Raw genomic sequence first — 7,729 nt, forward strand, 5'->3', positions numbered from 1 at the left:
AGAGAAATCTAAACTGTCGTTTCTTGAAAGTTTGGGGTTTCGACACTTATGTGAAAAAGTTTCAGTCTGATAAGCTCGAACCCAAAGCGGATAAATGCATCTTCACAGGATATCCAAAACAGTTGGGTACATCTCCTATCTCAGATCCGAAAGCAAAGTGTTTGTTTCTAGAAACGGATCCTTTCTCGAGGAAAGGTTTCTCTCGAAAGAATTGAGTGGGAGGGTGATAGAACTTGATGAGGTTATTGAACCATCACTTCGACTAGTGTGTAGCAGGGCACAGGAAGTTGTTCCTGTGGCGCCTACACCAATTGAAGTGGAAGCTGATGATGGTGATCAATGAGCTTCGGATCAAGTTACTACAAACCTCGTAGGTCGACAAGGTCGTGTACTACTACAGAGTGGTATGGTAACCCTGTCTTGGAGGTCATGTTGTTGAACAATAATGAACCTACGAGCTGTGGAGAAGCGATGGTGGGCTCGGATTCCGACAAATGGCTGGAGGCCTTGAAATCCGAGAGAGGATCCATGTATGAAAACAAAGTGTAGACTTTGGAAGAACTACTTGATGGTCGTAGGACTATTGAGTAAAGATGGATCTTTAAAAGGAAGACAGACGACGATGGTGATAAGTCACTATTAAGAAAAGCTCGACTTGTCGCAAAGATGTTTCCGACGAGATCAAACAGTTGACTATGATGAGACTTTCTCACTCGTAACGATGCTAAAAGTCTGTTAGAATTATGTTAGTAGTTGATGCATTATTTATGAAATATTGCACATAGGATGTCAAAACATTGTTTCCTCGACGGTTTCCTTGAGCAAACATTGTATGTGATACAACCAGGAGGTTTTGTCGATCCTAAAGATACTAGCAAGTATGCAAGCTCCAGCGATCCTTCAATGGACTGGTGCAAGCATCTCGGAGTTGGAATATACACTTTGATGACATGATCAAAGATTTTGGGTTTGTACAAGGTTTATGAGAAACTTGTATTTCCAAATAAGTGAGTGGGAGCACTATAGAATTTTTGATAAGTATATGTGGTTGACATATTGTGGATCAGAAGTAATGTAGAATTTCTGTAAAGCATACAAGGTTGTTTGAAAGGAGTTTTCAAAGGAATACCTGGATTGCGCTACTTGAACGTTGAGCATCAAAGATCTATGGAGATAGATCGAAAGCGCTTGATAGAAGTTTCAACAAGATGCATGCCTTGACAAGTTTTTGAAGGAGTTCAAAATAGATCAGCAAAGAAGGAGTTCTTGGTTGCGTTGTAAGGTGTGAATTTGAGTAAGACTCAACACCCGACCCCGGCAGAATAAAGAGAATAGACGAAGGTCGTCTTCTATGCCTTGGCCGTAGTATCTGAAGTATGCCATGCTGGGTACCGCACCTGATGTGTGCCTTGACTCAAAGTTTGTTGAGAGGTACAGAGAGTGATCCATGATTGAACCACTAGCAGTGGTCAAAATTTATCCTTAGTAACTGATGGACTAAGGAATTTTTCTCGATTATGGAGGTGGTTAAGAAGTTCGTCGTAAAGGTTTACGTCGATGCAAGCTTTGACACTAATCAGAATAACTATGAGTAGTGAAACGGATTCGTATAGTAGAGTAGATATTTGGAGTATTTCCGAATAGAACATAGTAGCAGCATCTATAAGATGACATAAAGATTTGTAAAGAACACACGGATCTGAAAGTTTCAGAACCGTGACTAAAACCTCTCTCACGAGCAAGATGTGATCAGACCCCATAATTATATGGGTGTTGGATTCGTTGGAATCACATGGTGATGTGAACTAGATTATTGACTCTATTGCAAGTGGGAGACTGTTGGAAATATGCCCTAGAGGCAATAATAAATTAGTTATTATTATATTTCTTTGTTCATGATAATCATTTATTATCCATGCTATAATTGTATTGATTGGAAACACAGTGCATGTGTGGATACATAGACAAAACACTGTCCCTAGTAAGCCTCTAGTTGACTAGCTCGTTGATCAAAGATGGTCAAGGTTTCCTGACCATAGGCAAGTGTTGTCACTTGATAACGGGATCACATCATTAGGAGAATCATGTGATGGACTAGACCCAAACTAATAGACGTAGCATGTTGATCGTGTCATTTTGTTGCTACTGTTTTCTGCGTGTCAAGTATTTGTTCCTCTGACCATGAGATCATATAACTCACTGACACCGGAGGAATTCTTTGTGTGTATCAAACGTCGCAACGTAACTGGGTGACTATAAAGATGCTCTACAGGTATCTCCGAAGGTGTTCGTTGAGTTAGTATGGATCAAGACTGGGATTTGTCACTCCGTATGACGGAGAGGTATCTCGGGGCCCACTCGGTAATACAACATCACACACAAGCCTTGCAAGCAATGTGACTTAGTGTAAATTGCGGTATCTTGTATTACGGAACGAGTAAAGAGACTTGCCAGTAAACGAGATTGAAATAGGTATGCGGATACTGACGATCGAATCTCGGGCAAGTAACATACCGAAGGACAAAGGGAATGTCATACGGGATTATATGAATCCTTGGCACTGAGGTTCAAACGATAAGATCTTCGTAGAATAGGTAGGATCCAATATGGGCATCCAGGTCCCGCTATTGGATATTGACCGAGGAGTCACTCGGGTCATGTCTACATAGTTCTTGAACCCGCACGGTCTGCACACTTAAGGTTCGACGTTGTTTTATGCGTATTTGAGTTATATGGTTGGTTACCGAATGTTGTTCGGAGTCCCGGATGAGATCACGGACGTCACGAGGGTTTCCGGAATGGTCCGGAAACGAAGATTGATATATAGGATGACCTCATTTGATTACCGGAAGGTTTTCGGAGTTACCGGGAATGTACCGGGAATGACGAATGGGTTCCGGGTGTTCACCGGGGGGGGGGGGGAGCCCACCCCGGGGAAGCCCATAGGCCTTGGGGGTGGCGCACCAGCCCTTAGTGGGCTGGTGGGACAACCCAAGAAGGCCCTATGCGCTAGAGGGAGAAAATCAAAGAGAAAAAGAAAAAAAAGAGGAGGTGGGAAAAGGGGGAAGGACTCCTCCTTCCAAACCTAGTTGGATTCGGTTTGGAAGGGGAGGACTCCCCCCCTTGGCTCGGCCGAACCCCTTGGGGGTCCTTGGAACCCAAGGCAAGGCTCCCCCTCTTCCTCCTATATATACGGAGGTTTTACGGCTGATTTGAGACAACTTTGCCACGGCAACCCGACCACATATCTCCACGGTTTTACCTCTAGATCGCGTTTCTGCGGAGCTCGGGCGGAGCCCTGTTGAGATTAGATCACCACCAACCTCGGGAGCGCCGTCACTCTGCCGGAGAACTCATCTACCTCTCCGTCTCTCTTGCTGGATCAAGAAGGCCGAGATCATCGTCGAGCTGTACGTGTGCTGAACGCGGAGGTACCGTCCATTCGGCACTAGATCGTGGGACTGATCGCGGGACGGTTCGCGGGGCGGATCGAGGGACGTGAGGACGTTCCACTACATCAACCGCGTTCACTAACGCTTCTGTTGTGCGATCTACAAGGGTATGTAGATCAAATATCCCCTCTCGTAGATGGACATCACCATGATAGGTCTTCGTGCGCGTAGGAAATTTTTTGTTTCCCATGCGATGTTCCCCAACAAAAACCCCCTAGCATTACCACTGTTTTGTTTGCTTTTAGATATTTCCCTGCATTTTAAAAATACACATATGATATATATAATTTATAACACTGACACAAAGTTACAAAATACACATATCATATAAGCAACATATAAGCCATGTATCGAACATCATATAAGAGCAAGACAACCAATAGGCTAGCTACAAATACACACACATAGTTTCAATCATCATACATACACATACTTATCTTATCTCCATACATACACATAGTTTCACACTCTTTATCAATACAAATCAAAATAGAAAATAAACAGTAGCAGTCCATCAGTGCTGGCTTCCATGAATGTCACCTTCCGTGAAGTGAATCAAATCTGCAAAATGAAAACAAGAAAGTTAGAAGAAGAAGAAAAATAAAACTAGAAGAAGAAGAAAACTATAAAAAGAAGAAGAAAAAGAAGAAGAAAACTAGAAGAAGAAAAAGAAGAAGAAGGAGGAGGAGAAGTACAAGAAGGAGGAGAAAGAGAAGAAGGAGGAGAAGACAAGAAGAAGAAGGAGAAGAAGAAGGAGAAGAAGAAGGAGAAGAAGAAGAACAAGGAGAAGAAGAAGGTGAAGATGATTACTTATCTTATTTTGAGCTTATTATGTCATTTTGGAGGAAGATACGCTAAGTTATGAGCTAACCAAAGTTCTTGTGCTATTCTTGACCTAACTAATTATGTCATAAATGAACTAAATAAGCTAATTATGCCATTTTAGAGGATAATTAGCTAAGTATATCATTTTGGAGAATAAAACTATGAGAAGGAGGAGGAGGAGGACGAGAAGACCAGATGAAGAAGGAGAAGAAGAAGAAGAAGGAGGAGAAGAAGAAGGTGAAGATGATTACTTATCTTATTTTGAGCTTATTATGTCATTTTGGAGGAAGATACGCGAAGTTATGAGCTAACCAAGGTTCTTGGTTTCATTTTTGACCTAACTAAGCTAATTATGTCATAAATGAACTAAATAAGATAATTATGTCATTTTAGAGGACAATTAGCTAAGTATGTCATTTTGGAGAATAAAACTAGAAGGAGGAGGAGGAGGAGGAGGAGAAGACTAGAAGAAGAAGGAGGAGGAGGAGCAGAAGGTGAAGATGATTATTTATCTTATTTTGAGCTTATTACGTCATTTTGAAGGAAGATACACTAAGTCATGAGCTAACGATACGTCTCCGTCGTATCTATAATTTTTGATTGTTTCATGCCAATATTCTATAAGTTTATACTTTTGGCAACTTTTTATACTATTTTTGGGACTAACATATTGTTCCAGTGCCCAGTGCGAGTTCGTGTTTGTTGCATGTTTTCTGTTTTGTAGAAAATCCATATCAAACAAAGTCCAAACGGGATAAAAACTTACGGAGATTTTTTCTGGAATATATGTGAATTTTGGGAAGTGGAATAAATAGAAGGCGGTGCCCGAGGAGCCCACAAGCCATAGGGGCGCGACCTAGGGGGTAGGGTGTGCCGCGCTGTCTTGTGGCCACCCCGTAAGGCGATTGGTGTCCTTCTTTCGCCACAAGAAAGCTAATATCCGGATAAAAATGTGTTTAAATTTCAACCCAATCAGATTTACGCATCTCCGGAAATATAAGAAACGATGAAACGCCAGAATCTGGAACGTAGAATAACGCAGAAACAAAAATAAACACAGAGAGATATCCAATCTCAGTGGGGCGCCATGGAGGCCAAGGACCCGAGGGGAAACCCTCCTCCCATCTAGGTGGAGGCCAAGGAAGAATAAGAAGGAGTGCGGCTCTCTCTCGATGGCACCGGAATGCCGCCGAGGCTATCATCGTGTCGACGATCTACACCAACAACTTCACTGCCATCATCACCAACTCTCTCCCCTTCTATGCAGCAGTGTAACACCCCTTCTCCCCGCTGTAATCTCTACTCAAATATGGTGCTCAATGCTATATATTAATTCCCAATGATGTATGGCTATCCTATGATGTTTGAGTAGATCCGTTTGTCCTATGGGTTGATTGATGATCATGATTGGTTTGAGTTGCATGTTTTATTATTGGTGTTGTCCTATGGTGCTCTCCGTGTCGGGAAAGCGTGAGGGATCCTCGCTGTAGGGTGTTGCAATGTGTTCATGATTTGCCTATGGTGGGTTGCTTGAGTGACAGAAGCATAAACCCGAGTAGGTGGGTTGTTGCATATGGGAGTAAAGAGGACTTGATACCTTATAATGCTATGGTTGGGTTTTACCTTAATGATATTTAGTAGTTACAGATTCTTGCTAGAGTTCCAATCATAAGTGCATATGATCCAAGTATAGAAAATATGTTAGCTTATGCCTCTCCCTCATATAAAATTGCAATGATGATTACCGGTCTAGTTATCAATTGCCTAGGTACAAATAACCTTCCTGTGACAAAAAGATCTCTACTAAGACCAACTTAGTTGTTTCTTTATCTTAGAAGCCTATAGTTTTTATTTACGTGTTCTTTATTTTCTTGCAAACCTATCCTATCATGCCTACAAAGTACTTCTAGTTTCATACTTGTTCTAGGTAAAGCGAACATTAAGCGTGTGTAGAGTTGTATCGGTGGTCGATAGAACTTGAGGGAATATTTGTTCTACCTTTAGCTCCTCGTTGGGTTCGAAACTCTTACTTATAGAGAAAGGCTACAATTAATCCCCTATACTTGTGGGTTATCAAGACCTTTTTCTGGCGTCGTTGCCGCGGAGCAATAGCGTGGGGTGAATAGTCTCGTGTGTGCTTGTTTGCTTTATCACCAAGTAGATTTTATTTGTTGTTTAGCTTGTTTTCTATCTTTAGTTATGAGTAGGAAACGCAAAATACCAAAAAAAGAGATGTACTTGCTGCTCCAAAAGTTGAGGAACCACTAGTGTTCCGTACAACTAAAGCATATTACTTGGGTCATCTTCGATCCATTTGTGCTCGTGCTGAAACCCCAACTAGCTTAGTTGAGGGAAAATCATTAAATGAGCATGCTTATTATGTGTGACACCGCTTATCTCAAAAAGGGAAAATTTTATGGCATCATATTAATACTTTGCAATGCTATGCTTGGAATTTATGTGAAATTTATGATTGTACTTGTTGTTCCGAAGACCCTAAAAAACACCTTCCCTATCAATGTGAGTTTTAGGATAATGTAGTCGTATCTTCTTATGCCAATGGTGTTTATAATTACTATGATATTGAGAAAATTGAAGAATTTGTTGCGTTTAAGGGTGCCTATGAAATTGCTTCTTTGATTGAAAAGTATGATGCTACTCTTTACAAATCTGAAAGTTTTGCCATACTTAAATATTGCTATGAAAACTATGCTTCTAATGCTTATGTTAAGCCATATATTGAGGACTCATACGCTGTCCAAGAGGAGACTAATATTTTGCAGAAATCTATGTAATAATAAACTGATGACACTATGAGCTCATTGGATGAAAAATATGAGGAGGAGAGCGAAGAACAAAAGGAGGAAGAGCGGATTAGCTACCCGTGCCCACCATCTAATGAGAGTAACTCTTCAACTCATACATTGTTTAATTTCCCTTCGTGCTTAGCGATGAACGAATGCTATGTAATTGCTATGATCCCATGGATTCATTTGAAATATCCCTTTTGATGAACTTGATTCTTGCTATGCTTGTGGCCATGATGCAAATATGAATGATGATTATGGAGATGAACTTGCTATAGTTCCTTATGTTAAGAATGAAGTTGTTGCTATTGCACCCACACATGATAGTCCTATTATCTTTTTGAATTATCCCAACTACTCTGTATTGGAGAAGTTCGCACTTATTAAGGATTATATAGATGGGTTGCCTTTTACAATTACACATGATGATTTTGATAGATATAATATGCATGTGCTTTCTGCTCCTACTTGCAATTATTATGAGAGAAGAACTGCATCTCCACCTCTCTATGTTTCCAATACGATAAAATTGCAAGAAATTGTTATACTATGCATTGGCTTTTACTTTGTGTGCATGAATTGTTCTTTTGTGACATGCCGATGCATAGGAAGAGAGTTAGACTTTGTTTTTGTGTGATATATGTT

Source organism: Hordeum vulgare, chromosome 3H, assembly GCF_904849725.1.
Source record: "Hordeum vulgare subsp. vulgare chromosome 3H, MorexV3_pseudomolecules_assembly, whole genome shotgun sequence".
Lineage (NCBI taxonomy): Eukaryota > Viridiplantae > Streptophyta > Magnoliopsida > Poales > Poaceae > Hordeum > Hordeum vulgare.